Raw genomic sequence first — 23,109 nt, forward strand, 5'->3', positions numbered from 1 at the left:
TTTGGGTTTGTTTAAACTTCTTTCATAGACAGTGCATAGAAAATTTTTATAAATTATATGTGTGTTTGGAAACTGTACATTCTGTGGACATGGTCTCCTGTATATAAATGCACATCTATTAAATTACATTTTTATTCATGGGCTCTATATTATTTCTGTCTTTTAGATAATTGAATTTTTATTATATATAATATATATATTATATTATATATTATATGTATAGGTTTATATATCCAAGTATATTTTAGATATATATACTTAACTAATCATCTATATTATATAGTGGATAGTGAATTTACTAGGTTTTCATTATATTTCTGCAATGTTTTCTTTAAATATTTTGAGATTGTCTTGTTACATACATACAAGGATTATTGTATCTTCCTAGCAAATTGTTTCTTTTGTGAAAGAGTGATTTCTTTTAACATAAAGTCCATTTCTAGGTATTAAATGAATCCCCTGGCTTTCTTTCAGTTAGTGTTTGCAAGATGTAACTTGTTCTTAGCTTTATTTTCAGTATTTCTTTTTTTTAAATTATGTTATGTTATGTTATTTCTGAGTTACATTTAAAAATGTGTGAAAGAGATAGTGTTCACCAAGTTATGGATGTCATCTCTGTTTTTCCCCAGCCTTCCGTCAGTTGTGAGTAGACCTGGCCAAAGAGCATATTGATCATGTTTCATAGATATCTAGCCGTAGATAATTTCAGGTTCATGGGAGAAAGAACTTTTTGTTTCTTTAAGTCACTGTGCTTGTAGAGTTATCACAGTATAGAGTAGTCAATTCTGACTACTAATTTTATAAGCTGAATTTTAGTTTAACAACTGAATTCCTGTTGTTGTGTTTAATCTGAAAATCTGTCCATTATATGAATTGAATCTGATAAGAATTTGCTGTGATTGCTGTTATGTTTGGCTTCCTATATTAGCTTAGGCTGTCTTTTTATCATGTTTTCCTTGTCTTTTCTACCTTTCTCTCTTTCTTAAATTATTAATGGTTAATTTATTCCTTCAACCCTTTTCACATTCTATGGTACATTTTTTGAAATTAGTCATTCAGTTTTCATTATTTTAGTAATTGGCCTTAAAATTTAACATACCAACTCATCTTGATATCTGTTTAATTGGTTTATTTCCACTTAGTCTAAAGAATTCAAAGGACCTTAGAGATGTTTTTTACTCTAAACATTCTCAAATTGTCTAGAATTTTTATTCTCATTTTAATTCCCCACTAAATTAGTAGATGTGATTTTTTATTTATATAATTTATCTAAAAGAAAAAATTACTTAATGTCTAAATTTATCATATTCTAAACAATTTAGAAGTTTATAAACAATTTTTTGCTTTCTTGATTCTTCAGGATTTTTTTAGTGAAGATCATATACTGATTGATCTTTCAATGAAAATCTGAATGATAAATATCTCACTTTTTTTTTAAATGCCTTAATTTTGTGTTAGTATTTGAAATTGTTTTACTGAAACTTTGGAATATGAGGCTGATATTTTTTCTTAGCCTTTTGAATATTATTTTATTGTTTTTACATTTTTGAAATGGCATAAAATTTTAATTCTTTTTAAGATTTATTTTCTTTAAAATTTTACCCTTTTTTATTTTTTAAGATTTTATTTATTTATTTGACAGGCAGAGATCACAAGTAGCAGTCAGGCAGAGAGGTGGTGGTGGGGGTGGAGTTGGGGGTGTGGAGCAGGCTCCCTGCTGAGTAGAGAGCCTGATGTGGGGCTGGATCCCAGGACCCTGAGGTCATGACCTGAGCCAAAGGCAGAGGCTTAACCCACTGAGCCACCCAGGAACCCCAAAACTTTACCCTTTAAAAAAAAAATCCTTCATTTTGACCATAATGTCTACAAGTTTGGGTTTGTATTTATTTATTGGAGTCAGGCTCATTTTATTTATTCAGTCCAAGGTTTGTTTTTTCACCTGTTCTGGACAATATTCAACCATTGTTTCTTTGGAATTTGCCTATCCTACAACGAATTCTATTCTTTGGATACTTTTTTATGTGACATAAGTTGGAACCTCACATTGATGCCTTCATAATTCTGCTTTTGTACTGCCTAGCTTCATCTTTCTCTTTTGCTTCCTGGGTAATATAATGATATTTAGTTCCCAGTATATATATTCTTCTTGAATTGAGATCTCTTTGATGCTACACACTTTCAGCAAGTGTATATTTGATTTCTTTTTGAAACCCTCCTATTTTTCTTTGTCTCTACCTATAGGACTCTACTCCTACCTTTTTACTTTAAATAAATTTTAAAATACTTACTTTGTGGACACTTTAGATGGTTTTATTTCACAAGTTTTTTGGGGTACTAATTCTCCTATTCATTATATCTTCCTTCTCTCCCTCATGGTGGAAATCCCTTTTAGGACTTTCTTTTTTTATATTTTTAGTTTTTTTCCTGTGTGTGTGCTCTATGAGGCGACGTTGTGGAAGTAGTTTCCAGAGTGGTTTTTAGTTTGCATTTGTCAGTGCCCTCAGAGATTAATTGGTCCAGTATCAATTTTTAGGTATATTTCTGCACTACTGGCATACTGTAAATTAGAAATTTATATATGCAGAATAGTTTTGAGGTTTCAGTTTGTAAGCAGTTAAATATAAATAAATAAATAAATAAATAAATAAATAATCAATCCTAGTCAGACATAAAACCTTATTGATGACTTTTCTGGGCCCAAGGGCATAATATCTCTAATTCCATTTTCATTAAGAGGGAAGATACCTGGAGGTCCAAGTCTCATTCAGGGACTACAGTTCCAACCCTGTGGCCTTTCTGGAATAATACTCTGGTCTTTACTTTTTGGGATAATTTTAGATTTCCCATTTCCCTTATCTCATATTTTAGATCTTATATTAGAATGTTACCTCATGTGCTTTGCTTTGCTGACTTCAAGTTCTTGACACCTGGACATTTTTCTTTTTTTAAGGTCAGCTATGTTTTTCCTTTATTTTACTTATTATATTTTACTCAGCATTTTTACATGTTTGAAATGAGGTAGAAGTCTGTAAAGTCTGTATTTTAGACCACCGTGTTGTAAAACTTGAATTTGGTAAATGTTTATATTCATATTTTACTATTTTAATTTTTTAACATAATTATAGACTTACATAGACTGAATTTATACTGCTTTTTCCAATTAATGCAGTTCTTGCCATTATAAAAAAAATTCTTATGTATTTGTATTATTTTAGATTTACACCATCATTACCTGAACAGTATAGGTTTTTTAAAAAAATATTTTATTTATATATTTGTTTGAGAGAGAGAGCATGGGAGCAGGAGTGGGGAGGAGCAGAAGGGAGGGAGAAGGAGGGGGAACGAATTTCAAGTAGATTCTGCACTGAGTGGGGCTCTCAATCTCAGGACCCTGAGATCATGAACTGAGCTTAAACCAAGAGTCAGCCACTTAACTGACTGAGCCACCCAGGCACCCCTGGGTTTGTTGTTTTATCCTTAACTTTTGGCTTTGGGATATAAATGTATATAATTTCTTTTTGTTACCTTGAATAGTAATATAGAACATTGATTTACTATATATATTACATAGGTATTATAGTATGATTTGCTACTAGGTTAATCTCTTGCATAAAGTTTGAATTATATTAGAAAATCAAAAGAACAGGGTTTAAAGAGATTCACATATCAAAAACTAAAGTCAAATGCTGATAATGTTTTCAAAACAGTGTTTAAATTAATTCATTATAATCCACAGTCTGGCTTTATGGCTGATAAACTAATTCTTTTTCAGTGTTGAAGTCTTGATCAAATTCAGGTGCTGTTTCTTGCTGTCATAGCTCACAGAGACTGAAGTAGAAATCCAGAATATTAGGTTGTTGACTCACAATGAGTAATGTGTCAGGCAGAATGAATGAATTCTCTTGTTAGCTTGATAATTACATTTTCTCTATATAGATAAAAACATGAAAAGAAAAATTATCAGGTAGTTGTTTGGCTATTTTGGAATCACAAGAACAGATGTTTAACACTTTTTTGAGATTTAATATTATCAGGGGCTCATAACTTGATATATCAGTGCCCATAATAGGAACATTCCTGTCTGATGGACCTTTATTCCCATACGTCTAACACAACCTTTCCTGCATTGATAATGATTGCATGATCAGTGGCTGTTTCCTCAGTGGCTCCTCTGTACTCTGCATCTATGCTTCTGTTGCTAAATAATCTTGCTTTGCGTCAATGTTGGCTATTTTGAATTATTTATTGTCTTCAATCAGTTTCCAGCTAAGTTTTTGTTAACCATGAAGGCTTTCTGTCTTCTTAATGTATTTGACTTTAGAATACCATTTCTATGTCTTATCTACCATTGTTATTACTAGAACTAGCTGCTAAGATTCATTGAAATCTTCACATTACTTGGTTACCACGGTATATTCTTTTCTGAGCATTCTGTCATTTAAACTTGTAACACAGCCTTGTGAAGGAGAAATTGTTGTTATACCTGTTTTGCTGATGCGTAAAGTTCTAAGTGATCAACTTATCCAGTGAGTTTGTGACAGGTTCATAATTTATATTTAGGGCTATTAACTTTAGAACACTTTTACCCACTTAAGTTTCACTGGTTCTTGGAATGAAGAGAGAGAAATACCTCTTTCACATTTCTTTGTAGCCAAATGATAGTATATTAGATTAGAATTATAGTGATCATCCTCATTTTATATGTGAGGAAATAGATCTAGAAGCTCAGGGTTTTATCTAAGATCACAAGCTGATTAGTTGCCAGTCAAGCCGAGACTGAACGATAACCTGTTAGTCCTGGGATCTTTCCAGCGATTCCAGTGTTATTTCCTTCTTCTCATTTCCCTTCTATATCTCCCTGTTGTAATATGTGGGCCTTTCATTTACGGGACTTCCTGAGAAAGACCAGTTACGAAGTGATTGTGGTTGTGTATTGAATTAATGGTATTTACATATCTGTACAGACACACAATCATAAAGATGAAGAAATGACTACCATCATTACTAGGACATGGACACTAAGGTTTTTGGATGTGGTGGTCAATTTTCTTTTCTTTTTTTTTCTTTTTCTCCCCTAAACTATACATCTTTTTAAACTAACTGAGCAAGTATGGATATTTGTAACACAATAAGAATGAGGGATACAAAAATCGGAGTTTCAAATACAACCTTAAACAAACAAAATCTGTGTGAAAATTTCTATCTAGTACTCAGCAGGCTATAACTAGCTAAGTAACTAGTTCAGAGAGACATCCCACTGGGAGCATTCCCTTTTTCATATATTCTGAATGGAAAGTTTTTGGCTTTGCAAAGAATGGCCTCTTTCTAGTTAACATTCAGAAACATTATCATTGTCCAGCTGAGCTGCTGTGTGGGGCAGCCATCCTAAGACTCTGTTCTCTTTCATTTCTAAAATGATTGAAATAACATGGTAAAGATTCAGTCCTTTGAAGCCAGTTGTATATAGGAATTATATGACAGTAATCCCAGATGGGTACGGTTTTGTTTTTGTTTTATAATTTTTAGGGACCATTATGCCTGTGCAGGATGTCAGCTTGGCAGATTTGAAGATCAAAGTTCTTTTTTTAGGTAAAGCATATATGCCAAAGCTAAGACATCTCTCTAGGCTCACTGTGCCCATGTATACTAACTCTTAATAATAGCGGCCAATTCCAGCAAGAAAGAAAGCAATTAAGTGCCCATACTCATCCCTCCTTTGTTGAGTCTGACAGGCAAGGTGACATTGTGATGATGCATTACTGGTGATGGAGTCACCAGGAATTGAACAAACCAAGCATTATTACCCCGAGTAGCCAAAAGAGCATTCTTTGAAGAAACAGTTAATTTGTGAGGCTATCTGAAATACTTGAGAATCCAACCCTATAGATGTAAAGATAGAAATGCAAACTTCAGAAGTAAATACTCAATATAAAATGTAAAGGACTAGAGTAGTTTTTCTATTAGTGTAGACTCTTTCCCCAGGGAGTGACTTTACATTGCTTTTCATTTTTAGGGGATTTATTTCAGCTTTATTATTTATATATATATATGTTATATATATATATGTTATATATATAACATATAATACTTAAATATAGTTTTCCATTAAAATTAGATATAGTCTAATATTATTTAAAATATAAACAATATATTTAATAGTTGTATATTTAAAATATACAACTGACAAAGATAATGGCTTTGCATAGACATTGGTCTCCTCATTTAAAAACCTGAGAGGCTGAAATTTTCCTAACATGAACAACTAGCATGTTAAAACTGGGGCTGAAAGGAAACAACATTCAACAGGAAAATATTGTTGTGCATAGAGTTCGGAAAATTGGGAAGATCCATTTTTTACTAATTTCAACTTGTATGAAGTGAGTTTTCACATGGTTAATTAGCAAACACTTATTCAGTGCCTATCTATGTGCAGTTCCTGTGTTAGGTATTGAGGTTAACAGAATGGTTCCTGCTACCCATTAATTTACTATTTAGGTGGAAAGGCAGATGAGTAGCTAGGGTAGTAGTACACTACAGACTGCATTTGGAAATGTGGGACAGTCTAAGGCCATACCACCCTGAACGCGCCCAATCTCGTCTGGAAATGTGGGACATGCCCCAATCTGGAAGAGGAATCAGCTAAAACTACCCACCAGAGGTGACAGTGGAGGTGAATCTTACAAGAATCAAGTTAGGCAGTAGAAAGGAGACTCCGATCCTAAAGGAATTGTTAAGTCCACGGGGCAAGCACTAATGGAAACAATCTCATCTAAATAAGACCATCTTACCCCACTTTCTTTTCAGACTGCAATCCGACTTGGAAAGAGCCCTTGTTTCCTATCCCTTAAAAATCTAAACTGACTTTGACCTGCAAATATTATGTAATGATACAGTTTCTACTTGTGCACTAGTTACATAATTTTGTGTTTTCCTTGCTTTTTGTATCATATTCCTTGACAAGGAAAAAGTTAATTTTATCTTGTTCAACATTTTCTAGGCCCTATTGTATATTATGCCAAACCCAGTTATCTATTTTTTTCTTCTCTCTACTGATCTGAATCCAGGGATTTTTCCATTAATTTTGTTCTTAATTAACTCTTAAATGTTGCTTCAAGGCTAACTGCCTATATATTTAGATGTAGAATTTCATAATGTCAGAATGATATTTTAACCAAAATATTGTGAAGAAAATTATACCTATATTTTGAATGGAAAGAAATTAATTTATTGAAATCTTGCTGTCTTAATACACATGATTATAGCTCATGGTCACTTGTATTTATAAGTAAAAGGAACCATTTACTATTTACTTTTCCTAGTTTTGTCTACCCTTTTTTCACAGCTCAGTTTAAACAACTACTTTCCTTTATACAAAATCCAGTTGCTATCATCATTTAAAAAGTATATAGAACAGAATATCCTTTGGTTTTCAAACATAAATTGGAAAAAAAATGAGAGAAGTTGGTCATACTTCAGATATCTGAAAATATTAACACTTAATAGTTTCCAAAGCCTATAAATACAAATGCTTTAAAAATTATCCATATACAAATCATAGTGGTGTACCATATAGAACTTTAACAAATTGTCTGACTTTTCTTCTTCATCCTTTTTTTTTCCTCCTTATTAAACTCAATAACATTCTAAGATAATGTGTGCTAGCTTCTTTGTTTGTGTAACAGTTCTTGACGTGGATCTTTCCAAGCATAGTAACGAGTATGAATTGTGCTCGCCTAAAGGCTATGAAACTCAGAAACTGTGAAATGGAGTTCAAGCACAGCCTTTTATAGCTTGGTGGAAGTTCAACTGTAGTTTGGGATAATTTAGTCAGCAGTTTCAAAAAATGCTTTGAAAACTATCTGCACATAAGCATTCTTGTACTGGGCTGTTGCAAGTATTTTTCCTCTCATTATAAATTTCCTACTTTGTAGGAATAAAGATCACTCATTGAATGTTTGCTAGTTGGACTGCTAATTGAAATGTTTGAATAATTGATATACAGTGCATTGAATATCCTTCATTGCAAATCCCTTTAACATGTTACCCCAGGATTTTGGTTTAGGAAATATGGTGGGTAGGAACCACGTTTCAGAAGTTCAATCTTACTATCTATTGCTTCAAATATTTCTGCTTAACATTTTTCCCCCAAACTTAATTCAGTTACATAAATAAGATTTTAAAAAGTAAAAAAAAAAAAAAAAAAACAAAACAAAACAAAAAAAAAAACTCAAACTACTATCTAAATGTATTTCATCCAGTCTTCTGATTTTCTCTTCCAAAATGAAATTTCATGGTCATCTGTTGGTTGAGAAGATACAATGAAAACTATGGTAAAAACCCACTGGAATTCCTTGCATTCAACAAATCTTTATTGAATGTCTACTTTTGATCCAGAACCATTAGAATAAATGTAATCACTCAAGGAAACAGTATTAAGTATGTTTGACAGCCAAAGATTCTTTCTGATTTCTTTCTTGAAGGGAGTTCTAAAAGTTGTCTTCAATATAAAATGTATTATAATACAGTAAGTATGATTACAGGCATTTTCACATATGACATTTATTTCATAATAAAAGAGTTGGAAAGGTCTGGATTCCAGTCTTAAATCTTCTGTTTACTGGCCATCTGGCCTCAAGAATGTAACTATATTTGTCTCTTCTAACTTAAGCACTAACTTCAGCAGTGGCTGCATATTCTAGTGGCTTCAGTTTTCCTCTCAACATCTACCTGAGATAGCTGCCCCGCACAGCTCCAGGATGGCCCTGGTTCTGGGTTTCCTTCCTTTTGTCCTTAAACTCTAGGTAGGGAGGAAGTACATTCCCTGCTTTTGCTAATTCCTGGGTTCCCTCCTGAGAGCTCTTTCCACTTTTCCATCACCCTTGTAAACCGTTTTCCAGCTTACAGTCCCTCTGTTTGAAATACCTGGAGTGGTATTTATCTTTCTGACTAGACCTTGATTGATATACCTCTGTATGTTCCCATTTCCTCCTCTGAAAATGGAGATAAAATTACCTACTTCAGAGGGCTATTTTGAGGTTACAGTTTTAAAATACCTGAGTAATGCAGTCAGAAGGTGGAATAACAGACAAACTAGCAGTGGAGGAAGGGTGCTCTAAAGAGGGAGGAGATAGGAAATGTTGACAAAAGGAAAATAACATTTATTTAGTGTTTTGTTTTTTTCCCCAAGACCCTAACCCTGCAAGGTAATCATCATTATTTTCATTAAGATGAAGAAAATGAGACTTGTACGTACATGGTTAACATAAAAATCAGAATTCAAGTCTTTCCATTCACTAAATTTATATCCTTTGTTTTGTTTTTCTGTCTACTATGATGACTCCTGTTAGAAAAATTTCAAATATAAACTGTGTACTAAACAGGATTGAATTAGAGATGGATCTTTAGTCATTGACAAAAAGCAGAGCAAAAAAAAAAATTTCAAGATATATTTATTTATTAGAGAGAGAGAGAGAGGGCGGGAAGGAGGAACAGAGGGAGAGGGGGGGAAAGATTCTCCAGCAGACTCCCTGCTGAATGCTGAGCCTGATGCAGGGCTCCATCTCACAACCCTGAGGTCATGATCTGACCCAAAACTGAGAGTCACGCACTTAACACACTTAACGCAGGCACCCCTCAGAGCAAAATTTCTTAAACAATTCTGCTTTGTTTACATGAGTGAAGAAAAATACTGTTCATTTAAAACACACATATACTTTTTAGAAGGATGGAGTTCTAACCCTGTCTTAATTTAGCACTCGTATCTAGAATACCTCTTATCTAATCTTCAATTATTTGCATTTTTTAACCCTTTGTGCAGATGATCAGGATAAGTTGTGAATCAGAAATGTTTTGCTTTTAATTGCCCATATTGTCCATGTGAATACCACTTTTAATTACCATCTGTTTCCCTTTTTGCTGTTTTATCCACAGGGTCTAGTAAATAGTTTTCTATTATCAAAAATAAATCAGGTGACAAGGCTCAGAAATTGATTGTGGAAGAATATAAATCTCTGATCTGAGTAAGAGAGGGATACCTTAAAATAAATATTCCAGGTGAGAAACTTAGGCACTGTAGCAGGTGCAAATTCCCACCTCACTTTTTAAGTTTGTGAACTTCAGAAGGACTTGAAGAAGTTTCTGTATGATAAAAATAAGGATCTTTGAATTTTGTTTAGACATTCCTTTGTATTTCTGGCAGTTTTACAGACAAAACAGTATAGTTTACATAAGGAAAAATAACATGGAAAAATGATATAATAGCATGACAGGATACATCAAGAGAACTTCAAAAGCTCCTGACAGCTGTGGAGGGTGAGCTCATATTTTGTGGAATGTAGCAGGGAAGACAGGTGAGCACAGACCTCAGATTTCCCATATGTGAGGTACCTGGGAGGTCTATGTACTACTGTGGGAAGCGATGATTTAAGGAAGTAAAACTTTAACTAGACACACATCAATGAGGAAACCAATATTGATAAAATAAAAAGGAATCTCAAGGAATGTGGATATCACTTCCAAGAATTTTGCTCACATTTACTTAATTGATTTTAACTTTGTTTCTCATTAGATGTTTTGTTTTTGCATTCATTTGCCTAGAGCCATACCACCCTGGATAGTGATCTCCTTAGATGTTATGAGACTGAGCAAAGTTTAGTCCAAAGTTAAGTTGTTGGGGAAAAAAGACCACCTAGGAGAGTTGTGCATGTGATCACTTAACTCTAGAGTTACTGATGCAATAAGAAATCCATGAAATAATATGGGTTCTTAAACTGAACGTCCCCAACCAAAATATGAAATTGACATGGGGAAGGTTGGAAAATAGTTTTATAACTTTTGATTATGTTATTTATCTTAATCTTCATTTGATGTTTATGTTACTGGATATTGTTTGATTCAATACTATTTGATTGAGGAAATCAAGTGATAACATTTGTTGATAGCTATTAGATGCCTAGCACCAGAGGACTTACATAAGTACCTCATTTACACTCAAAATAACCCTCTTGAAGATGCACATTATTTACCCCTGTTTTATACATAAGGAAATTGAGGCTCAGGGATGCCAAATCTATTAATAGAGAGCTTGGATAGGAAGAGAAAGGACAAAGTGTCAGACTGATGGGTAAGAGCCTTGAAAGAGTGCCAAGAGTTTTAAAATTTTTAGGGGTCTAATGATTTTAAAATGTCTTAAGTGTTAATTTTTAGGTTTTAGGGTTAGGCTAAAATGAAGCCTTTAATTGGACAAAATGTGCTTCAAATTGTTGGTACTCCTTGAAGGGATGTGGCAACTTTTTAATCATAAAGAGATAGAGACCCCAGGATTTATGCCAATCTCCAATTTATCTAAAAGTCCTCCCACAATTTCAACATGCTACCAGCACTGACTGTGAATGAGTATGGCTATGAAAATACATAAAGTATGGCTGTGCCATTTATCAGGTGCGGTCTTTCAAAGCATCATAAATTACAGTGATCAATGCCAAGTCTCATCTTGATGACTTGGGGACTAAACCCATGGATCAGCCTGACAGAGACAAATAAGAAACTAAATAGGGACGTGATAGTCTGTTAGAGGTGAGAGCTACTTGTTAGATTTTCAGACATGTCATTTGTGAAAGATGGTGGATAATTTGAAACTCTGCGTGCCTCTCATCTATGATTCCTTATGCTTATAAGTGGAGGGTTTTTTTTTGCCATTCTTTGCAGATTTTATTTTGGTTTGAAACAACAAAAAAAATCAATATCCAAGTAATTATTATCAAAACATATATTCTGCCCAAATTTCAAATGAATTTAAATTAAAAGCAAAAAAAATCTATATTTCCCTTTTTTGTGAGGTTGTAGTTAGAGATTCAATGAGAAATTTTAGATTGATTTCTTAAAAAATACATTTTTTTCTGACAATGTAATACCGTTGGTAACTGAAACTTGAAAAATTAGTAACAATATGAACAAAAATACATGCCTGCATTTTCATTGTCATTGTAATAATTGCAAGTGTTCTTATAGATATTAAAATATAAAATTTTTAAAAATCTACTTATTAAAAAGTAACTGAATATAATCTGTGGTTGTCAGATATCTTCCCCATGATACTCAGTATTACTTGGAGCATCAGTGTTTAAGAAAACAGAAGCCAGTGCATATGTCTTTGATAACAGAATGAGAGGCATCCATAATTGTGGGACACCAGGGAAGGAAAGGCAGGAACTCACTTAGCTTACAGAATGGAATGGTGAATCTCAGAGCTCCTGCTGGAGCTTCTACAGAACTCTGGTGTGTCCAGGTGTCTAGCTTAGCCAGCTGCACTGAAGTGAGTGATTCCTAAGAAGACTCATCAGTTCTCACAGCTGCTTGGAACACTTACGTGGATATTTTGCAGAACTTCACCCTGAAGTTCCTACAGACTTCACATCTGATATTTGTGCACATGTCAAACATTATCTGCTGCCAGTGAATAATAGTTTTATCTCTTTCATTTCCCAAAGCTCACATAAGTGACTGCCAATGGCAGAATCTAACCCTACAGGAAATCACGTAGGAAAAAGGATTCCAGGGAATGGGTTAGTAGTCTCTTCTGTGGTGCCGAGAAGGTTACTGAATGTAATGGCAGTGATGTTGACAACAGTTAATCCAGCACAGTTCAGTCGCCTCATCATCCTATGATATTCTTTTACCAATATTTAAACTTTTGACTCCCACCCTCATCACAACCACCAAATCATGATTTTAATATTACATACATATGCATAACCCTCATATGACTGAAGCCATGATCAATTTCTTTTTTTTTTAAAGATTTTATTTATTTATTTGACAGACAGACAAAGATCACAAGTAGGCAGAGAGGCAGGCAGAGAAAGAGGGGGAAGCAGTTTCCCCGCTGAGCAGAGAGCCCGATGCGGGGCTTGATCCCAGGACCCTGGGACCATGACCTGAGCCAAAGGCAGAGGCTTTAACCCACAGAGCCACCCAGGTACCCCCACCATGATCAATTTATCTAAAATAAGGAAGGATACAAAGTCCCATGTGTATGGTACCCAACTCTTGGTGATATTCAAACCTTTACTAGCCAAGTCAAATCCCTATTTTATTATATTATTTTATTTTGTTTTATTCTATATTTAGACCACACTCACAAGCAGGAAGGTCAGGGAAGAGCAGAGGGAGAAGAAGAAAGAGAATCTTAAGTAGGTTTCATGCCCAGTGGGGAGTCCTGTGTGTGGCTTGATATCACAACCCCGAGATCTTGACCTGAGCCAAAATCAAAAGTCAGATGCCTAACTGAAACTGAACCATCCAGGCTCCCCTCTAATCCCTCTTTTACATCCTGTAGCTTAAAGACCAAATAACAGGGTTAGAAGAATGAACACATAATATGTTAGAAAGTAGGGTGGTAGACTTGTCTGTTTACTTCATATTGATTGAAAGGGTCCATGAGTGGATCTGATGAAGAGACATCAACCATTATCCAGAGATTCTGAACTTAGAGTTTGAAACTGTGATCATATGGGTTATTTCCTTTGGGGTTGGTTAATGTATTTGCATGCAAGAAGGAGAGTGAACCATTTATTCTGTAACCATAAAACAGGCTTTTTAGTCATTAGAGCTTCATATCAAATGTTTCTGGCCCACCTGAACAAGTAGTAAGATTGCTTTTTGCATATATATATATATATATATATATATATATATATATGGAGAGAGAGAGAGAGAGCATGTGCACGCACACGACAGTCATGTGACTTGTTTTGAAAATGAAATATGAGCAAAAATGACATAACCTCTAAAGGTCATGCAAGATTTGCCATGCTGTCTCTCTCTCCCACAATTATTGGCAGTAATGCAAATACCAGCTCTTTCATGAAAATGATAAGTAACAGAACCTCTACCTAGGCTTTAAGGGCAAAAAATGCATGGGAAAGGGACACTTGTGTGACGCAGCCGGTCAAACATCTGACTCTTGGTTTCGGCTGGGGTTGTGCTCTCAGGGTCCTGGGATCAAGCCCCATGTGGGACTTCACATTTGGTGTGGAGTCTGCTTTGGATTCTCTCTCCCTCTGCCCTTCCCACTCATTCTCTCTCTCTAAAATGGATGAATGACTCTTTAAAAAAAAAAATGTTTAGGAAAAAGCCAGGATAATAATTAGAGACCAGAATATTATAAGTATTAACTTTCCTGACAGTTTAGATCTTAGTCTCACCAAAAAAATAATTATGTGACATGATAGAGGTGCTAGCTAATGCTATAATGGCAGTCGTATTGCAATATATAAATATATCAAATAAATATTTTATACACCTTAAACTTGCACAATGAAAAATGTGTGGAAGAAACACAGAAACTTTTACTGTTAACCAACTGATACTTAGGGTTTTTTTTATTACTGCAGACTAACAAATCCTATTCTGAATAATATATCCACCATTAAATCTGAAAAGAAATGCAATATCAAGTTTTAAGGTTCAAAAGTTGTCCAATATTTGGAAAGCAAAACATTTAATGCATCTTAGAAAATAGAAGGATATTGAGCAGGTTCAATGTGTTTCTGATTACATTAAGGTTTATTATATGCATATAACTTTTCATAAAATGTCATCACCATTGGGATTATGGAGGCATGGAGGGGTTAGTAAATCCCAGTGGTGATGATTTGTCTACATAATATTTGGGAGTGCCCATTTTCTTTCCTGAGGCTTACAGAGATGGTCTGAACTGGCCCATTGGTCAGCATATGCCTAACCCAGTTCCAGGTGCTTGTAGATATCTTATTCACCTCTCAAAATAAACTATATCTTTACAGATTGACACCCTTTCAGAGAATCCAAAGGATTCTTGATTCTTCAAAATGAGGGTGTATAGATCAGATTAATGCAATGATTTACCTGGGAGAAGTATACTGCAATGAAATAAATGAGGAGGGTCAGTCTTAGTTCTTGATAGCTGTGTTACTTGGTTTAAGCACATAAGTTTTGAATTCTAATTTTGTTTTATAAAAATTGAGGATAATAATATCTACACCATAAATTATTGTGAGGTTTGATCACTGTGTCAAACCATAGTGGTTATTCAAGATATAAAGTGGGTTTTTAATATTTACCTTTCAAATTTTTATCTAGAATATGCATATGAGATGGTTTGGATCATAGATTTCTTAGTAACTATTTCACAGTAAATAATAAATATGTCCATCCCCCTTGCCCACAGCTTATCACTAGGATAACATGATGAGAGTCAATGGGAACTTCTCCCATATGAGTAGCTAGACAGTCTGTATGCAGGCAATGAGGAAGACATATTTTTCTCCGCTTATACAGGGAAAGGAGGTAGCTGCCCTGCTCTACTCTTGAAAAGATCTCCTTAGAAATGTAATGGTTCCTAATCCTTGCTTTCATTTGATATTGCCATTGACCATATCCTTTGATATATTTGGTATATGCACTTATTTGCATCGGTTGAAATTTGCAATATGTATATCAAGTTTTCAAGAAAATAATGGCTGATTTTCCCAGTGTTCTCTAGTAATAGGTAAAAAGCCCTCAGTCACCCAAATCCTGTCACCACCTTTTCCTTCTAACAATCCTGTTAACTCTGCTACTTGTTAGCATTTAAAAAAATAATAATAAAAATAAAAAAGTTTTGGGCAGCTGACAATGTCCAGAAGGTACATGGCACAGGGCAGAAGCTGCAAGATGTTTTCTTCTGAAACTAGAAAGTCATGGAGCATGAAAAAACCCTTTCTAGACAATGTGAAGTGAAACAGGAAAATACACTCCAATTACTGTCCTACATAAATATCCAAGGGGAACAAAGAGCATCAGTCAGGAGGCTATTGTCTCCCTAATTATGTTCCAAATTGGAAATGGCAACTTGTTTTCTTCCTCACATAATAGTTCTCTAAATAAATTGTCTTTTCCCACTGTCTGCTGCTCTCTTGAGGATTTGGTTATTTAGGGATAAAGAAGAACTCCTGGTTGTGAAAAACATGGGTTATGAGCCAGCTCCCTGCCTTAGAGAGAAAATGGAAATGAATACTAGGGTTATGACATGTTCAAAGTCAGATACATTTTAGCAATTCATTTGTTGTGATTTGGGTACTAGGGAAGGCTTTTATAAATTTTACGTATATATCTTTTGACTATTGGAATACTGGCTTACCACACTGTAATGAATGAAAATCACAAACAATATTTGATAATGTCTTTATCTTAAAGTATTGTGGTAGCTTTTCAAAATAAGAGTTTAACTGATGGGGATTTAAGAAAAAACTTTTCATTACTATTAGTTCATCTTTATCATCTACTTATGTTTTCTTTCTATATATTCTTTAATAAATATGTATTGCCCTCAGAAAACTTTCAAAATCATCCTTAAAATTTAATGCTGAATTTTTTTCTTAGCGACTTTCTCTATGAAGTACTTATATAATTTTTTTTTAATGTTACTGTGTTTAAACTTTGTCAGTGAAGTATCATCTCAGTTGTAAGGTGAAAACTTCAGGGGTACTGTGTGGATAACCTGTTCTGAGTTTACTTGTTTCTTTGTTAGATTTTTGGTCCTTTATTCACAGAATCTATTTTTATTCTTAAAAATGGTTATCAACTATTATTACCTTCTGTGATTATAGCTAGGATATGAAATCTTTATTATGGTCCAAAGTTAATTTTTTCTCAGTTCAACTGAAAGTGTTTTTAATTTCCTACAAATGTAAACTGTTCATGGTTTTTGATGTATTGATATGTCCTTAGGAAGGTTTGTTTATTTTGTGTTCTAAATCTTCTTTAAATCTTCTGTATCAAAACGATTGGTAGATAGTCCTTGGTAGATTTTTATCTTCATAATATCCTGTCTTTCAGTATGACTGATAACATAATGTTTTGACAAAGTGAAATTACAAAAACTAAAGACATATCATAAAACACAAAGAAGGAAAAGCTCAAGACACCTTTAAAGGAAAGTTATAGAAGCTTCATTCTCAAGGAAGGTGAGTATATCAGTGTCATTTTCCTGGGACAGATACAGCATGGAATATATCATGGTAAGAAATTTAGTAATTGATTTAATGTGGTACTGTCAAATAGAAGAATACAAATGATAATTTTGCAATCAATTGGAAACCTTTCTTAATTCTGATTTTTTAGTGTGTTTTTCTTTTTTTCTTTTTTCTTTTAAAGATTTTATTTATTTATTTGACAGACAGAGATCACAAGTAGGCAGAGAAGCAGGCAGAGAGAGAGGAGGAAGCAGGCTGCCCACTGAGCAGAGAGCCCAAGGCAGGGCCAATCACAGGACCCTGGGATCATGACCTGAGCCAAAGGCAGAGACTTTAATCCATTGAGCCATCCAGACGCCCCTGTTTTTCTTTTTTAAAGAATAGCTGACTTCCACCCTTGATCAGTCACAAGGACAGTTGTCAGGGCTTTGTTTATGTTGAAACATATTTCCACGTGAAAGTATGAAAGCTACCTAATCCCTTTTTTGTGCTGGCAGAGAGCATTCTATGTGTTAAGGACACTTTTTTTTTTTTTTTTTGGTGTATATATAATCTGAGAAGAAGAAGAGCTGCAACCAGTTTAATACTGTGACTCTATTCAATGGTTTTACCAGCAGGGGTCTGCAGAGAGGAAATAAGTTGAGAGAAATAATGTTAAACTCCAGCAGTCTTGTCATCTTTATACCTTTAAATTTTAGCCAAATTAGAGTGAAGAGTTCCAAGGGAGACAATGGGTCATCTATTGTCTTGGCACAGATAGACTGTGTACCCAACAAAGAAGGAAAAAGAGCTCATCAAATGATAACATGAATTAGGTTTAGAAGTTTAACAACTGGAAAAAAAATCTAATCAAATTCACAGTTATTAAGAATTAGCAAAATCGTGTTTATTTGTCCCTCTCCTTCCCAGTTTCAGTTTTATCTTGGAATATAGACTCTTGCCACAATCTAGGCTTCTGTGTCTTTCTTTTCTTATCTTTTTTTTTTTTTCCTTCTGTGTCTAACAAAGTACCCATTTTTCAAGTCCAGAGTGTAAGATTTTGGTTTCTGAGCAATCTGTAACACTTTAGGTAAAGTTGTCTAGTTTCAATTCATGGCTCATAAAGGAGAGTGAGTTTTTAAATATAAATGAGAAGTATGGCTCTGTGTTGGAATTTGACATATTAAGCTGTACATGACCAGGTGGGAAGTAAGGGACAGTATTAAGAAACATCATTTTGGGGGCGCCTGGGTGGCTCAGTGGGTTAAGACGCTGCCTTCGGCTCGGGTCATGATCTCAGGGTTCTGGGATCAAGTCCGGCATCAGGCTCTCTGCTCAGCAGGGAGCCGGCTCCCCTCTCTCTGTCTCTCTGCCTGCCTCTCTGTCTGCTTGTGATCTCTCTCTGTAAAATAAATAAATAAAATATTAAAAAAAAAAAAGAAACATCATTTTGCTCATAGGTGTTTTCAGTGCAGCAGAACGGTCATAATACATTTACATATAGGGTGAGATGCATGAGAAGCCCTCATGGGATATAGTTTTGGATAGTAGAGATGAAATTCTCTTTCCATTTATTACTCCCCAGCTGAGGTATAACAGATTATTTTATTATCCAGTGAGTATGAATGACTAGCTGTAGATAAGGCGTGATGTTTTCATATGACATTTTTGATTGTCTTTACATCTGGTTAAACTTCTTTAGGTACTATGTCAGTTTCACCTGAATAGCAACAAAAGAGATGAACATCATCTTTCTTGGTTAAGCCAGGTATAATGCAACTAATTTGCCTAACAAGTGGACTGTGACTATGTTTTGTGTTAGAAACTAGAGCACTATCTAAATCTTAATAACAATGGGTAAAATAACAGCAGGTCTAATAATTACTATAATGGCTATTGACAACTCTTAAATTTCCCTATAGTCTGATCTAATTCAGATAGGGTAATACATTAATTTTCTTTATTGTAGTGTATATATACTTAAGGCCAAATATTCATGCAAACAATTTGACAATTCAGGATCATGTCTATATACACCTATATGTCTATAAACACCATAATGCCTCCTAATGGAAATGCACTTTGAAGGTCACCATAAATATTATACTACATGTAACTGAAAAAAACTCTTTATATGAAATGAGACCAGTGAATTTTAATGCTAGATTTAGCTCTCATAGAATGTGTAAATTAAAAAGAAGAGACCAGAGAGTTCAGTGTTCAGTTCTTTGCTAAAATATACTTTCTGGTAGCATTTTTAAATCATGAAGACAAATTCATGTGGAACTCTTTTCTGGTTTTCTTCACAGTGTATTGGTATAATAGATATATGTACTTCTGATAAAAATGCAGAGACCTTAACCCTTTTGCTCACCAACCCTGACTATCAGTTGCTGTGCTATTTAGAAATCACAAACCTTGCCTGTGCTAGAGACTTTTGAGAAAGATCTATTCAGATGTACTTCGGACCAAGAATGTTTTGGTTGATGAATCTGCTGTTTGTGTTCAGAAAATGGTTATCTGTGTGAAGTTTTATTATAGCAACCAGGGGTGATAAGTCCATATCAGCTGATAAACATTTTTGCTATTAACAGGGTGGTTTTGATTTTTAGCTTTGTGTGAAATGGACCTTTTCCCAGATATGCTTCTTAATATAACTGTTTAATGTATGTACAGCTCTGTGTGTGTGTTGTGTTTGTGTATAAAAAAAGAATGAATTTTAGAATAATTATCAAATTCATTCCATGTGCATAATATGAAAAAATATAGGGACATATCAAGCTACTGCTTATATACTGTCATATAAGCTATGGATTAACCTCTAACACAGTTGACAACTGAAAAAAAGCTTTTGTACTTGGTGTTATCTGGGAGATCTTCTTATTTTTTTGGATGTATTCATTAGCTTCAGATTCACATTTTATTTCAGAAGAGAAAACTGCAAATTGGTCTTTGTTTTGTTTTTTGGTTTGTTTTGTTTTTTTGGTCAAGTCTCCTAGATTTGAAAGAAGTTTTTGTAGAACATAATCTGTAGTGGAACTGGAAAATATATTCCAACTTTCAAATAAGTTACAATTTAACCAATATTTGAATAATTTCTGTTATTTTTAGTTTTTATAAACTATACTGGGAAATGATTTATAGTATCTAAAGCATGTTCTATATCACTTGTGATATAAAACTAATAGGATGGAAAATTACTTTGAGAAGAAAGTGAGTTCCACATTAGATAATTGGCTCTTTTTATATAAAATTATTGAATAACTGAATGACATTGGGAAATTCAGCATTTATGATGCTGAAATAATATCTCTTTATATAAAAATCTTTGTATTTAAGGAAGTATATTTTTTACTATGTAAGTGGACTATTTACATGGTGGCAAGAAGCATAAATATATCTGAGGACTTTTTAAAAATATTTTATTGGGCATCTCACATATTATCAATGCACAGTATTTTAATTTTTATTGTCACTTTTCTTCCTGGTTTTATGAAAAATAAATTTTTCTCCAGTACTAACTTTATCCTGAAATGTTAGTAAGTTCAAGGAAGACATTTTGAAATGTTTGGGCAACTATAACATTATTTTAGAAAATTGGTGTTCCTTGATAATGTATTAATTGTGTACCTCCCTGAAACAACTGCTTTAAGTTAAATTCTTAATTGTATGAATTCTACACACATTGTATGTGTATGTATTATCTATACTGGAATTTTTATTCAGTGCAATTTTTTGGACAGTTAGTTGTCAATAAATTTCCTTGGAAAATAGGTTGCACTAAGATTATAGTGGAATCTGTCCAGGAAATCTGGTCACAAGTGTGAGAAGCTCCCCGTACCTTTCCTTTTAACCCTCCTTTCCTTGCCTAGAGTTGGTTAAATAGTACTGAGTTACTGTCTTTAAGAGTAATCAACACAATATCGACTCAGTCAGTTACCAAATGAAGTACTTTAACTGCTGTACCTACCCAGTCCAGCTTCTTCCTTTCACCCGGTTCCCCTAGTAGTTGATGACAGCTTTCTGACCATCCTGCTATTAATTCCTTCTCTCTCTTCTTAGTTGAAGTCTGTTTTTCCTGGCCAACCTGCTGCTTCTCTATTTCAGTCCTCTTCTCAGCTCTCCTTTGATCTCTGTTAATTATTAATCCCTTAAATCCAACCCCGCCATCAGAATTGACCTTGGTTTATTTCGTTGTAGTTACTGCTTTAGCCTGGAATATGAATGTGCAAGCCAGTGTTTTTTTTTTTCCTCATCTTCCATCTTAAATCCACTTATCAGTCAAAAACATTTTCCACTTATCTAGACCTAGGTATGAAGAATTTCACTGTCTTTCCCAATGCTGTGAGTGTCAGTATTCAGAAATACCCCATGGGCACTAGAGAAATCCTAACAATGATAATAATAAATGGTTAATATATGTTTAGTGCTTACTTGTGCCAGGTAATTTACATGGATTTGCTCGTATGATTTCCCCATTCCACCCACACCATGAAGTAGCTGCTGCAATTATCTCCAATTTATAGCCAAGGAAATTAAGACTTACCACGATCACCCAGCTAGGAATTGGCAGTCAATGTTTCAACCAAGATTATTGGTTTCCAGAAGCCACATAACCTATAGGTGGGATATATGCTCTGCAGAGGCAGGGTATCTATTTAAAAAGAGAGGGAGAGAGAGAGAGAGAGAAAGAGAGAGAGAGAGATTTCCAAACTTTTATTGTTTTTAGGGGTCTTTACTACACGAACACATCCAAATTCACACTTCATTAAACAAGTAATTATTGATCACCTACTATGTCTCAGGCACTATTCTTGATATTGAAGAAAGCAGTGAGTAAAACTGACAAATCCATGGATATCATGTTGTTTGCATTCTCATGGGAGAGGAAGATGATAAAAATATGTTATGGTTGTGGAAGTAAGTTCTGTTAAAAAATAGAGCAGGGTAGAGGGAAAGAGTGTAATTGTGCAGGGGAGTAATATTCTTCCTATTTGTCCTTTTCGATAAGGTGACATTTGAATAGAGATAAAAATAAAATGAGGAGGTAAGCCATGAAAATATTTAGGGAGAGAGAATGCCAGATGGAAAAAGTAGTAGATGCAGAGATCCAAAAGATCCTGATATAGATACACACTGCTTTGTGTTTGTAAGGATAAATAAACAAGGAGGACCTCCAGGACGGATTAGAATGAGCAAGTGGGGAGGAGTAACTGGAGAGGTTGGAGAAGGATAGGGGATATAGGTCATAGTAAGGTCTTCAGAATTTATTTGGGGTCTCAGGAAACTTCTGAATGTATTTGTTGAGTGGTTCTACTGTTGTGGGGAGAATCAGTGATAGGAAGTTATAAAATGCAAGTAAAAGATGCAGTGGCTTAGAATAAAGTGGTGATGATGTTGGTAGATAGATTGATATGTCTATGCTTTATATACACAGAGATACTTTATACACACAGGTATATGCACACATTTATGTCCATATACTTTTAATTGAAATGTAATATACATACAGAAAAGCACATACATCCATCATAGGTGTACATTTGGGTGAATTTTTTACTGGACACACTACTATAACCAGCTCTCAGATTAAGAAACAGAATATTCAAATCCTAGAAGCCCTCTCATGCTGCATTCTTACCAAGAATAAGCACTGTTCTTCTAAAATAAGAGTTGGCAAACTGTTTATGCAGAAGATCAGATAGTGAACATTTTAGGCTATAAGGACCACAGGTAGTTTTTTATACATATTATTTTCTCCAAGATAGTAAAACTCTATCATTCTGTGTTAGAAATAATCTATGCCATTACAATTTTGAGAGCCTTGCCCTTCAATTTTCTGCATTCCAGAATATACAATTTTGAGTCCATGGTCTTTTTTTCCCCAATTTGCAGGCCTTCATCATGGCACTTTTTGATCCAAAAACTAGACTTTTTCCAAAAAGAAGTGTTTTCTGTTCTACTCCTCACTCCCACCTATCAAAATAATGAGTGATCAAATGTTTTATGATCCAAATGCCATTCAAACATTGCTCTCATTTGGGGGGAATAAAGCAGTAGTTTTACTCAGTTTAGGTTTTTCAGATTTCACAGCAATTATTGGAGAACCAGATGTCTTTAATGACATGCCAGAGGC

At 34.3% G+C, this 23,109-nt stretch overlaps 1 long non-coding RNA gene across 1 annotated transcript in view; it reads right to left on the bottom strand.

The window, feature by feature from the left end:
• LOC122901863 overlaps nt 1-21,050 on the bottom strand; it is a 46,923-nt gene extending 25,873 nt beyond the window's left edge. The window contains exon 1 of the long non-coding RNA XR_006383695.1: nt 20,944-21,050. This is a non-coding gene — a long non-coding RNA (uncharacterized LOC122901863). The remainder of the gene's footprint in view (nt 1-20,943) is intronic.
• Between the last annotated feature and the right edge of the window lie 2,059 nt (nt 21,051-23,109).

The sequence above is a fragment of the Neovison vison genome, chromosome 3 (genome assembly GCF_020171115.1).
Source record: "Neovison vison isolate M4711 chromosome 3, ASM_NN_V1, whole genome shotgun sequence".
Classification (NCBI taxonomy): Eukaryota; Metazoa; Chordata; class Mammalia; order Carnivora; family Mustelidae; genus Neogale; species Neogale vison.